The 14,258-nt window shown below is 39.2% G+C and overlaps 1 protein-coding gene and 1 long non-coding RNA gene across 2 annotated transcripts in view; one reads left to right on the top strand and one right to left on the bottom strand.

Moving 5' to 3' along the window:
- The window catches only part of LOC134480024 (uncharacterized), an 86,907-nt gene that overhangs the window by 6,160 nt on the left and 66,489 nt on the right, over nucleotides 1-14,258 (bottom strand). The window contains exon 5 of the long non-coding RNA XR_010054132.1: nucleotides 10,082-10,192. This is a non-coding gene — a long non-coding RNA (uncharacterized LOC134480024). The remainder of the gene's footprint in view (nucleotides 1-10,081; nucleotides 10,193-14,258) is intronic.
- LOC102551050 (disks large homolog 5-like) overlaps nucleotides 1-14,258 on the top strand; it is a 37,435-nt gene that overhangs the window by 17,134 nt on the left and 6,043 nt on the right. The gene's annotated exons all lie outside the window — the stretch shown is intronic.

The following is a 14,258-nucleotide window of genomic DNA, read 5'->3' as shown; positions in this document are numbered from 1 at the left end:
ATGCATCTTATTCACAATACGGTGTAAAATTCTAATTGTATATAATTACTACTGTACACTGCCATGGATAATTAAGGAATTCAAATAGTACTATCCAACTATAAATAATAAGTGTTCTAGCGATGTTAGGTACTTGTTTAGTTAGGTACAGAAATAAGCTTTATTTAGCTTCTTGTATATGTATTCAAATTGAACAGTAAATCCTTTGAAAAAATTCCACATTTGTGCACTGAGATAGACTTTACATAAAAAGATGGTTCTGTAATTCTTTAGAGATCTGAAGAATCTGCCATTTCAGATGTCCTAGTAGTCAAAGGCTTTTCACAGTGGGAGAGACCTCAAGTTCGGGCAGTGTCCTCATGCTATTCTGAAGAAAATGATGGGCACTAAAGAACCCTAACTGGCGTGTCCTTCAAATGTGGCAAAGTGGCCATGGGGTGAAATACTACCCACTTACCTCCACTGCTGCCAGAAAGCTGTCCAGACTGTGGAGAAGGGGATCATGGGGAAGTCTATTGTCCTAGGCTTTGGAGAGAAAGTGAGGATAGTCCTTCAAATGACCTACTTCAAAGGATTGTTGTCAGCGCCCCTGGCCCATTCAATTGACACTGGATGCCACAATGACACAAGAATATTTGCTGACTGTCTGTCACGGTAGCCAACAATTTCTGTCATTTCTTTAGATTTGGAAGCTATTTGCTCTGAATTTCCTGTTTCTTCAGGCAACATTTCTCCTTCTCAGGTCTCAAATGGAGTTGAAGACTAGATAGTTTACTGTTAAATTTTCTTGTCATGAGACACAGAAAAGAAAACGAGGTCACCATCACACAGGAATGTGACAACTAGGTACCTGACAGGACCAGGGGGGACATGGGAGGTCCAGAATGAGGGGCTCGACAGGCAACCCACTGCAGCATCAAAATGCCCGCCACAACCGCTCTGGCACCATAAATCCTGAGCCCCTACGGGTTTGACAACAGAGTGTGCATGGCCTGACTGGTGCCCCGGACTTTTCAAAGCTTGTATCACCCCTGAGCACTTAGAAGAGCTTGAGCAGAGAGGGAGATGCCCAGAAGCTGCCGCTGTAGTAGGAGGCAGTTTCAGCTGTTGGAGGTGGAGATAGAGGCAGAGGTGGGATGGGAGGAGTTTCCCTGGAAGGACCAGAACAGACACTGTTCTTACCATGCCAGAACCCCACCCAAATACACTCCACCCCCACAAATACCCAGTCCACTGCCAAACCTCTCCATGCTAAGCTTTCACTCCTTTATCCCCAATGTGCACATTTTAATTTTTTTATACTTCTCATTTGTTCTTTGTGAATTTCGCATCATGCAGTTCAACTCCGTTGATATCCACACCCCCTCATATCTGAAGTCCACCCTTGCATCCTTCTCCATATCAAAGAAAAAATAATCTACTTGTGGAAGATGAAAAAAGAAAAGGATAAAAAATGTCAATATGTCCACAAAAGAGGTATAAAATTAAAAAGATGAAGGACATAGACCCTTAAATTGTTTACAATGAAAAAAAGTACTTTTTGATTCAGGGAAGTTATTATGGTTAATAAATGAAAGTTATGATTGACAAAGGATAAAAATGTTTAAGAACTGAGAGAAAGTGATTCAGGTACAAAATTTTACACTAATATAATTTAGTTAATGAAGTACCTTCTCCAATTTTGCGAAATAGAAATGGACTGAATATTGTGCCTGTCATTCTTATGTGATGCATCTCAAAATTTATCTTACTTTATCTAGCTTATCAATGTAAAGATAAAGGTATTTCCTGTTGTAAAAGAGGAAATGCTGAGGTGACGTCTCTTTGTACCATCGTGTGTTAACTTCAATTGTTATTTCTCTACTGGCAGAGAGCTAAGTGATAGCAGGATTTCTTTCTAATCATTTTATGATCCATCATCAGGTTTGCTACTTTGTAGATGTTTGTCCTTCTCACCAGCTCAACACAAGCTGAGAGATCTATCAGGTCTTGTCTCACTGCCAATTGAACGTAATGAAGATCTTATGGCCAAGAGCTACCTCAGAAAGTATGTGGGCAGAACTCCAGGCAAACAGAGGAACATAGCGTGAGGCAAGCTGAAGCTGGAGATTCAGAATAGACATGGTAGGGAAGCGATATGGAGCAAAACAGTACGTACTTGTAAAGAGATAATCACCAGTTTGGTCTTAAAACTAGAAGAATTGGGTTAAATTTACAGAAGGTGAGGGCATGCCAAGTGAAAGTCCTAAGATAAAAACTGTCAGATAGAATCTCATGGTAGAGCTTACAGAGGCCTGTGAGCAATGGTTCTTTGGTGAAATTGGTGCAAGGAGGAGAACCCCACAAGCAGCATGAGGGTGCCTTCATTGGTGGCTCTAACATTTGACTTTTCCTCTGTCAATTGGACTCCACACTGTTACTAGCACAATAATGATTTCAACTCTTTCTCCTAATGGATTTTATGGCAACTGTGGAATGCTAAGTACAAGGCTTCATGAGAGTTCCCATAACACACACCCATGTCGCAACCTACCCTGCAGGCTATTTCTTGATGTGATCTCAAGCACATGTATATAACGAGACAAGAGAATCTTTTGACTGCATATTCAAACTGGTGTTATTTTTCAGGAATTTTTAATGGCTAATATTGCTGAATGAGGATAATTTGAGTTGAGACATTTTTGGGCAGGAATAGCAGGGAAATATTCATTAAAATGCATAGGAATTACTAAGGTTTTCATAATCAAGCCTTGAGGAATACTTGGCCTTGGAATCAGGAGTTGCTCAGTGTCTATGCCCTAGGAAAGTCTCCTGGAAAGGGCACCTCAGCTTATGCACTATACAGGGAGGTTATTAGCAGGGAGGCAAATTCTGTTCACTATGATATCAGATGTCCCTTCTTGGAAATTCTATGGTTTCCTAGAGAGTTCTTGGCATCGTCTGTGATGTCACGAGGGTTGTAGTAACAACCAATGCCCTACTTTTTCTCAGTCCCTGCCTGGCAGATACATAGGAAGACATGTTTTCCCATCTTCCCAAGAATTTTGGGAGAGTGAATGGCGATTTTCGACAGAGTATTGTGAGGCAGTCTGGCCTTTCATCAACAAAAAATGGACAAAAGAAACAAGTCTGGGGAATGTGGAGTTAAGTTCTGTGAATTGTATTCTGAGCTTTCTGTCAGATGGAGTATAGGCTTAGGGTGTCCCTTCTGGCAATGGGCCACAACAACTGGAGATTCTGCAACAGAATTGAATTTCTATGAAATCACAATTCCTGAGAGTAAAAGATTTCAGAACATTAGTTTTCCCATCCCCAAAGGGAGGATATGGTAAGGCTAATGCTATTATTCTGTGAACTTCTGGCCTTTACTTTTAAAGAGCATATGTTACATATGTTATGTTACATTGATATAATAACACCATCAGGAGACATTCAGGCTCCAACATTTCTGAATTTAGACATGGCATCAATCTACCTCGCTGTCATTGCTTCTTTAAATACAGTAGATATCTGACTTTAGCTTGCCCTGTAATTTTGTAGAACATTAATAGTGTTCCAGCCTTAGGATTTCATTCAGTGTTACAGTACTTGCAAACCTGCTGAAAACCCTACTTTCCACCCTAGTCCGGTGTGCTATGGAGAAAGAAAATAACGAACCCCAATTGCACTTGAAGTTTACCCACCAACAAAAGGAGAGCCTGCAAAGGACCGTTTAAGTAACTATAAGCCACAGTCTCTACACAGCTTCCTCCATTTATTCAATTATTAGTATATTTTAATTAATGCTCACCTTATTTTTGGTGTACAAAGAATATGCACCATGTCAGTAAATTAAATGTGTGTGTGTGTGTGTGTGTGTGTGTTTGTGTGTATGTTCCTGTCTATGTTTGAGCCTATTCTTCCATGAACTCACTATAAAATTTTATAAAATGTCTTAGAAGACTGTAGTGAAAACTGTCCAGGTTCATGCAAACATGCGTTACTACTGTCCCATGGTACCTTGCTGATAGCACTGATACTGTGGCCTACTTTAATACAGCCTAAGTCTGGGCTCTGCATGGTGCTCATTGACATTTTGACATTGGAACCACGACAGAAATCAGCAAAAGGTTCATTTATTACATGCTGTTGTTACTAAGGTGAGGCAAAGCCTTTTCCCATATAGAGACTGGTAGGATGTGATGGCAGTACATAAACTCGCTTTTCCCTGTCCTGTGTATCTTTGCCTGCAGAGGTCTCTCCTGCAGGAAATACTTTCACATGCTTCTTTAAAAGCACCTGTTCCTCACATCTAGATCAGCTGTGAAAGGAGGCTTCTCCAAGTCAGTCTGAGTGTTCCCACTCCCACCTCAGAGCTGCAACACCATAGGATCCTCCAGCCACACTGAAGGCTAGGTCACATGGAGGAGTTAGACGAAAGTGCCCCTTCTCAGAAGTGATTTAGAACAGAGGGTTGAGAAGTGAGAGTCAACACCCAAGTGCTTCTTCCTGGAGAAAGCAACCAGATCTCCCTGTTAAACAGTGTAGTCTATCACAGGACCCAGTTCTTTGCCTGCAGAAGATTTTTCTGGAGATTAGTTGCCCAGGCAGAATGGGGTTACATTCTTGATCCATGCTCACTCCCACAACAAAAGCTCCTCCCCTAGAAGTCCTTGAGTTGACCCAAGTCCTTTTAGAACCAACAGACAAGAGAGAACAGAGTGCATCCAACGGAAGAGAAGAGGCCAGAATGATTATAACCTGGAGAGATCCCCCAAATCGGCCACCTAACAACTCTAGGGTTTGTGCATATTGTGCATTTCAGAATCCTAAGGTCAGATTTTTCTGATAACACCTGCTAGGTGAAGCTGAAGTCTACTGTAGGTGGGATTATCCCAGGCAGGGAGGGGATCTGGGTCTTCAGGCCTGGCCAGCTTCTTCATTCTCCTGAAAGTAATTGTTGGTCAGCTCTAAATCTGAAGTGGGAGTTGGTTTTTCTCAACTCAAACAGATATTTCAATTCTCATCCACTATGTGAGAGACACACAGTTACCCACGGGGGATTTGAACTTACTTCTATACAAGTGTCTGTGGGCCAAAAGAGGGAACCCATTCCTGCCTTTAGCATTCTGTCTTTTTCAGAGACTACAGGGACTAGCTTCCTGGACAGACATGTCCAAGCAGACAGACATTGTAAGGGGGAAAATTGAGGTAAGAAATGTCATCGGGCCAGTGATTTCAGATTGTACCTTTAGCCAGAAAATCTCTGTTGGCATTAAGGCAAGCAGCCTTGGGCCTGCTAAAACTTGTCACTACTTCACGGTGTCTCTGTCTTTATGTCTGCTCCGGGTCCTCCTTATATGAAGGCCTTTCTTTTAAAAAAAATTATATAAAGCAATGTTTCTCAGACTGTGAGGCACAACTTCACACACAGATTGCATATCAGATACCTTGCATATTATGACTTATAAGTACTGCAAACTTCATTAGGAAGTAGCAATGAAACAATTTTATACTTGGGGTCACCACAGCATGAAGAGCTGTATTACAGAGTTGCAGCACTAGGAGTGTTGAGACCCACTGCCATAGAAGCTGACACATGGGAACAGACTCCTCAGATGAGGAGAGGCACATGGCAAGGGATACTGTGTCCCACCCTAGGACCCAGAGGCAGGATCTATCCCAGGAGTCGGTGTGCTAATCTTGTCTTCAGTTCTCCCAGGTTCAAGAAGAGCATTGATCATCTCAGGAGAGTCAGCTTGCACAGCCCACATCAGGCCCAATGCTTCCCTTCACAGAGAAGGATGTGGGTGTAAGTGACAGCCAGTGAGACTGAGGGATCTAATGATAATTGGTTCTGAGCTGTGATTTCTTCACCTGTAAACTGGAGGTGTTTCTGCTGAATTGGGTTGTCGTGGCGATGGACAAAGCATTCAAACTGATCAGGGCCTCCCTAGCATGGTTGATTGTAGATTTTCTCTGGTCATCCTGTTAAAAGTAGAATCTCTAGCCACGGAGTGTTAGATGCTGGGCACCTTAAAGGGGGTTTAAACACACTGTGATTCTAATGCTACCTCGAATTTACACCCTAGGCTCTTGTATTAAATTTAAAAAGACGAATCAAGTATAAACTGCTAATGTGAAATAATCATGTTCAGAATTGATCTAATTCCTGTGAAGTTATTAGTTTTTCTTTTTCTGCATCTATATTGAAGGCATCTAGAGTAGCACTATATGAGATCCTAAAGCCCTCTATTATGGTGCTACCCATCCATTCCTCTCTCCTTGAGGACTTCACAGGTAACTGAATAAAACCTGATTTCTTTTCAGATAGTTCCCAGCTGGTATGATCTTTCTGTCCATGGGCCTTGCCAAAAGCTGCAGAGCCAATGTGTTGTTTTACAACACAAAATTCTAGACATTAATTTTACAAATGACGTTTCCAGACTCAGATGCTGACGTCAAGTAAAGCTCCCAACTGTCCTTCCTAAATCACTGACCTCCCAGACAAAGGGCATTCTCGTTCCCTCTGAACACTTTCTTAATAATCCTTCAAGTCAAAGATTTTCAATTTCCTTAGTTAACTTCATTTCCTTTCAAGTCAGCCTCAATCTGCTCTGGACCTAAGTGCACTTTTTACCTTTGCAGAAAGGTGTGTGGTACATGAGCCATATAGTAATAAAGTCCATGTTTACAGGAAACAAACAGATCTTGCGTAAATGTCCTTGCCCTTGCAATGCTATACCAAACCATAGTTTTTCGTTAAATAATACATTCTTGGAGATCACAGTGTGATCAGATATTCTGTATCCTATCTTAATAAGTTAGAACATTAATAATGTTCTCCCTATTATACAAATCACATTCTCTCATGTGTATTCTGGTCTTTTTCTCTCATGTCTGATTGCATCGTCATGGGAATCCCAAGGAACATCAATCCTGTGCTTTTGAAACAGTTGCATATGTCCAACCAGGATCCAAAACCACCCAGGAGACTACTGATACTTGACACACATAAATTAACCTCACTATTTTCATATAGTTTATGGCAAGAGGTCACCATTCCTGACCATGTCTCATTATCCAACAAGATAATAAATGGAAGAGTTGAGGTCAAGGAGGTCACCCCACAAAGCACAAAAAATCCATCTCAGATAAACATGTACAGTTTATTGAATCCAAAATATCCATGTATTTCAGGACTCAATGTAAGTCCAAACCTAAGGATAATAGATATTGAAGAGAATTAAGAGTTCCAGTTCATAGGTTCAGTAAATATCTTCAAATCATCGCAGAATACTTCCGTAAGCTGATGAAAGAAAAGGCCAAAACATACAACAAGCCTACAGAACGCCAAATTAATTATACCAGAAAAATTCCTCCCTTCACATAAAAATTAAACACTAAATGCACAGATACAAGAAAGTACATTATAAGGGATAAGGTACAAATATCCAGTACCAAATTAATTCAGACCAATTTGAATTACACCAGACTTCTCAAGAGAGACTCAAAAAGCTAGAAAATCTTGGGCTGATGTAATGCAGACCCAAGCTCCTATAGACTGAGTAATTCCCAATCACCATAAATGGAGAGACCAAGATATTACATGACAAAATCAAATTTAAACTATATTTTTCTCTATAAAGCACACCGGAGGATAATAGGAAGAAAACTCCAAGACAATGAACTAAATATTATCCAAGAAAATCCAAGAAATTAATCATCTCACAATAATTACAAAAAAGAGAAGTATACAAACATAATTTTACCTATAACCAAAAAAAGAAGAGAAAGCAGCAATCATTGGTTTTAAATATCTAACCAGACCCTCTCTCACCAATCTTCCTTGGTCCTAGCGAGTAAATAACTAGGCAATGTGTATACAACTATGGGTCTACTGTCCTAGGTGCTGGGTAGAAGAGGATTGACTTATCTGGTATCATTGTGGTGGCAGCACCTTGACACTGGTAGGAATGTGGCCCCACCAAATGGAGATCCTAGATGTGTGAGGTGGGAATGGATATGTGTAGTTTGGGGAAGGCTGTTATATAGAAAATGCTGAGAAGAAATATGATGATGAAGCTTGATGAGGGGAGTCTGGAAAGCGGATAATATTTGAAATGTAAATTAATAAAATAACCAATTAATAAAAGATAGCCAAAATTAAAATAAAAAGTAGAAAGTTAAAAGAAAAATTAAACCAAAACAAAACGAAAGAAAACCCTGTGGTGTATTGATAAAATTCAGCTTGTATTTTAATGCTAATTTGTAGAATGTAAGACTGTTTAACCCGCAGAAAAGTGACCCTGCTCCCAATAATTGTGATTATAAAGAAGCACAGCAGACAGATGGTGGAGGTGAGTTTTTGAGGGCTTTGCTAGAGAGGATCATGAGGGGGGAAGAAGGAAGAAGCTGCCAAGAAGAAAGGAAGAAAGGATGTGATGGAGAGGAGAGAGGAAGGAGGTCAGCAGCCATGGGTTACGACAGAGGAAAGCCTGGTCCTGAGGGCTGTCCAAGTGGAAAAAAGAGCAGTCAAGATGGTGCATAGTAAGTAGGAGTGAAGAGACATTGTTTGGAAATTAGACCTAATTCCATGCAGGACAGGCAGCTGCCCAGCTACTGTGCTGATTAAGGGATATTATAAATAAATAAAAAACTATGTACAACCAGTAAGCCAGCTCTATAGAGGATCCTAATAGGAATACTATAGTTTGCAGGGAAGGATAAAATACCAGAGGTCACAGGAAACAAATTAACACCACTAGGACAGTCAATCAAATGAAATCAATGAAAAAGTCAAAAATTTTAAAAAAAATGACAAAATTAACACAGAGGTTTGAAAAATATTTACATATCATTAAACTCAATTCCCCAGTAAACAGGCATATATTAAGCCAGAAACAGATTACCATCCTGAGAGATATAGAAGGTTTACTAGTGAAACCGAACTAGAAGCATGTCCCTGTAGTAATTCTATTCAGTTTGTCTATGTAGCTGACAGAATAGATTTCAAACTCATCCTGTCCAGAAGATGTAAGGAAATTCATTTCATACTTTGCAATGACAAAAAGATACTACAGTTCTAAATATACACATATTAAACACAAGCTTCTCAAATTTAAAAATATACATTATCAGATAGATATGAAACAACAGATTAGTTATAATAGTGCTTGTGATTTGTTTAAATTGTCTATTCAGACCACCTAACAGATCACATGCAAATAAACAAAACAGGAGGAGCAGAATTAAGGTACATCGTCAGGCAAATGAACCTAACAAACTACATTGAACTATACATATACTTTCTATCAGCCTGTGGACCTTTCTCCAAAATTGACCATATATAAGGATACAAAACAACCCTCAGGAAATATAATAAAGTTGAAGTAATGTCATGCATTCTATCTGAGCACAAAGGAATCAAAGTGGTATCACACAATTAAAAGTACAGAATATACACACACTCATGGAAAGTAAGTAACATAAACAATACAACAACTGAAAGGGTCAGGGGAGAAATAAATAAGGAAAATTTAAAATAGTTTTAATCTCTTTGTCTACTATCAGAAGGAGAGAATTTGGAGTGTGCGCTCTTGGGATTATGCCTTGAATTGGCTCACCACATTCCCAATTTCCCTTGGCAATGATAAGATATATGATTCGGCATTACACATTGGAAGTGTGTAATTTGCCTTTTGATTTCATATGGGGGAAATAATTACGGGACTGCGTGGAGTTTTATGAAGCTCTTTGGATGAACTGTGTAGACTGTGAAAGACTACAAGGATTTTTGAAGGTGTGGGAAATGCATTTTTATTTTGATATGTTTAAGATCCTATGGAAAATTGTGAGTAGGATATGGTGAATTGAATGTTAATGGCCCACATAAACTCACATGTATGCATGTTTGGTTTCTTGTTAAAGGAAATGTGTGGGAAGTATTATAAGATATGTATTGGTTGGAGGAGTATTATGGGATTGGGCTTTGAGGTTTCCAAATCCAATACCATTTATACTTAACTCTCACTTTCTCTGTCTCCAACTTGCAGATAAGATGTAAGCTCTCAGCTAGTTCTCTAGAAACATGGTGACCTACCTGCTGCCATGTACCTCAGCATAATAGTCATAACTCAGAATCCTTGAAACTGTAAGCAACAATATACTCTTTCTTCTATAAGTTCCCTTGGACATGGTGTCTCTTCACAGCCTATAAAACAAAGATTGGAAGGAATACTTAACTGAAAAATTTCTCAATAAAATACAGGCAAATAAAATTCAGACATATACCAAACATATCAGGTACCATGATCAAGATGGCTTGACTACAGAGGGGCAAGAATATTTCAACAAATACAAATGAATAAACAATACACCACATGAAACCAAGAACAAGAAACACATGATCATTGACTAGAGGCAGACAATTTCTTTGGCAAAATCTCACAGTGATACATGAAACAGTCCTGGTGAATCTGGGATATGGAGAAGATATACCTTAACAATATAATGGCAATATACAAGGCCAACAGCATCCTGACTGGAGAATATCTTAATGCATTTCCCTAAGATAAGTAATAAGTCACAGGTGTTCAATCTTTTCATCTAATCCAAGTAGTATGTGAAGTCTTATCCAAAACAGAATATAGAAAGATGGAAAGGCCATGTCCATATGAAGGAAAGCAGTCAGAATTTTCTGATTTGCAGGTGATATGATCCATATATAAACAGCATGATGTTTCCACTAGAAAACTCCTACAGCTCATAGACCCACTCACTAAAATCACATTAAAGTCAATAAAATTCCTGTATACCAACAATAAATATCAACAAACATACCAAGAAAAGAAACCCATTCAGAATAGCCTTAAAAATTTTATAATAAATCTAAGGAACTGAAGACTTGCTACAAAGAACACATTAAGAAAAAGAAGAAAAAACTGAAGAAAGCAGAAAATGAAGACACCTCACGTTTTCATGAATCAATGTGACTGATATTTTTTATCGAATTCCTACCAGAATCGTCTGCAAGTTTAAATCCATCCTGTCCTAATTGTGATGCAGGGCTTCATGGGAATGAAAAAAAGATCTCAACCAATGAAAGCATAAATGAAGGGCTGTCAGACACTGGCAAATAGTAAGACAGTAAAACACTGCAGGACGCATCATCTTTAATAAATTCTAGTTCATTTTGGGGAATAGTAAAAAAGAAACCCAGCCTGTTGATACAATGAGAACAAACACAATGTCTAAAGGAAGATAATAAAGGATGCAGATATTGGTGTATGTTCTCATCAGCATCTCGGTTTTGACAAAGAGGCCAAAGTAACAAACAAAAGAAAACAAAAACCCACAACCACCACCTCCACACATAAGGTGCAGTTTTCAACCAGTTGGTTGCAACTACTTCCTGGGGCAATCACATAGGAGACATACTTTATACAGGATATTTACATTACCATTCAAAAGAGTAGTAACCTTACATTTATGACTTAACAATGAAATAATTTTGTAGTTGGGGGTTGGCTACCACAACGTGAAACACTGTATTCCTTGACATGCTTTTGGTCATGGTATTTTTTTGAAGTAACAGAAATGTGACTGATATATAAACTGGTACCAGAGGGAGTGGACTTGTTTTTGTGAGGAATCTCTTGTTTTTTGGAGGAGGGTGGAATACTTTGGTTTGGGAAAACTTTTGAAATATGTAAGCAGATCATAACAGTCCATTTTAGTTTGCTCACGGGAGACATAAGAATTGTGAGTAGTGTGCAAAATAGAGCCTCTCTAATGAGACTTCAAAGGATTGCAGGAACTCTATTCGTGACTGGCTTAGAAGCTATTAACATTATTTTAGCAAACATTCTGTCTCGTTTCTGCCTGTAACTAAGAAGATACCTGAAGCTAAATAAAAAAGTCACTGAACAATTGTTTTGAGCAAACTTCAAGAGGTAGATATTGTGTGACCTTCCTCAAATTGTATGAATGTGTGTTTGTATTTTCAATTGTTAATGTAGCCAGGACTTCAGTTAATCCCTCCACATTCAGGACTTGGAAGCATATGAAACTGCAAGATCTCACAGGATTTGGAAAATATCCCAATTATTGTAAGGTCCCCATAACTTGTTGTCACCCCACACTCATAGGGATACAACTTTAGAGAACATGACACCATCATTCTCAAAAGAAGGATGGGTAGCTGATTATTTGTCTGCAGTGGGTCATAGATTTTTATTGTCATTTAGTGGGTTGGTTCCAAGTTTTTACTGGTCATGGTCAGTGAGGAAAGGGTAAAGGAGATTAGAATCAGGGATGTCTTACTTATTTTCTCTTTCCCTCCTCAACCCTTTTCTCTCCTATCTAGAAGTTTTGGGAAGGAGGAGAAAGGGGCTAAAATGATAAAAAAGCATAGGTTATTCAATCTCTTTTTGTACTAGAAAGCAACACCAAGTCTCAAATATTTCAGGATGTCATGGATTTCGAATTTAAAATTGTATTTGCATAAATGATTGAAATCTTGTTTCAGATATAAGTATCTGCATCTTATTCACAATGTGGTGTATAATTCTAATTGTATAAAATTACTACTGTACACTGCCATGGATAATTAAGGAATGCAAATAGTACTATCCAACTATAAATAATCAGTGTTCTACTGATGTTAGGTACTAGTTCAGTTGGTACAGAAATGAGCTTCATTTAGCTTCTTTTATATGGATTCAAAGGTACAGAGAAAGTAAATCCCTTGAAAAAAAGCCACAGTTTGTCCACTGATATAGACTTTACATAAAAAGGTGGTGCTCAAATCCTTTAGAGATCTGAAGAATCTGCCATTTCTGATGTCCAAATAGTTAAAGGCTTTTCACAGTGGGAGAGACCTCAACTCCTGGGAGTGTCCCCAGTCTGTCTGAAGAAGATGGGAACTAAAGAACCCTAACTGGAGTTCCCTTCAAGTGGCCATGGGGTGAAATAACACACACTTACCTCCACTGCTGCCAGAAAGTTGTCCAGACTGTGGAGAAGTGGATGATGGGGAAGTCAATTGTCCCAGGCTTTGGAGAAAAAAAAGAGGATAGTCCTTCAAGTGACCTACTTCAAAGGATTGTTGTCAGAGCCCCTGACCTGTTCAACTGAGGGTGGATGACACAATGACATGGAAAAATTTGCTGACTGTCTGTCACGGTAGCCAACAATTTCTGTCATTTCTTTAGAATTGGAAGCTATTAGCTCTGAATTTCCTGTTTCTTCAGGCAACATTTCTCCTCCTCAGGTCTCAGATGGAGATGATTAGAGAGTTTACTCTTAATCTTTTCTTGTCGTGAGACTCAGAAAAAAAAACGAGTTCACCGTCACACAGGAATGTGACAACTAGGTACCTGACAGGACCAGGGTGGACATGGGAGGTCCAGAATGAGGGGCTCGACAGACAACCCACTGCAGCATCAAAATGCCCGCCACAACCGCTCTGGCACCATAAATCCTGAGCCCCTAAGTGTTTGTCAACAGAGTGTGCATGGCCTGACTGCTCCATTGGACTTTTCAAAGCTTGTATCACCCCCGAGCACTTCTGCTTGAGCAGAAAGGCAGATGCCCAGAAGCTGCTGCTGTAGTAGGAGGCAGTTATGGCAGTTGGAGGTGGAGGTGGAGGCAGAGGAGGGATGAGAGATGAGGGACGAGTTTCCCTGGAAGGACCAGAACAGACAACATTCTGACTACTCCAGAACCCCACCCAAACCCAGCCCACGCCACAAATGCAGAGTCCACTGCCAAACATTTCCATGCTAAGCATTCATTTCTTCATCCCCACTGTGCTCATTTTAGTTTTTTTAAACTCCTTTTTTGTTCTCTGTGAATTTCGCATCATGCAGCTCAACTCTGTTGATATCCACCATCACCTCATATCTGAAGTCCACCCTTGCATCCTTCTCCATATCAGAGAAAAAATAATCTACTTGTGGAAGTTGAAAAAAGAAAAAAAAATGGCAATATGTCCACAAAAGAGGTGTAAAATTATAAAGATGAAGGACATAAACCCTTAAATTATTTAAAATTAAGAAAATTGTTTTTCATTTCAGGAGTGTTGTTTTGCCTAATAAGTGCAAGCTATGATAAATAGAGAATACAAAAGCTTAAAAAGTGAGAGAAAATGATTCAGGTACAAAATTTTACACTAATATAATTTAGTTCATGAAGTACCTTCTCCAATTTTGCCAAATACAAATGGACTAAATGTTGTGACAGTCATTCTTATCTGATGCATCCTATAAATTTTCTAA

The sequence above is a fragment of the Rattus norvegicus genome, chromosome 8 (genome assembly GCF_036323735.1).
Source record: "Rattus norvegicus strain BN/NHsdMcwi chromosome 8, GRCr8, whole genome shotgun sequence".
NCBI classification, from domain to species: Eukaryota; Metazoa; Chordata; class Mammalia; order Rodentia; family Muridae; genus Rattus; species Rattus norvegicus.
This window is presented reverse-complemented; position numbering and strand designations above follow the sequence as displayed.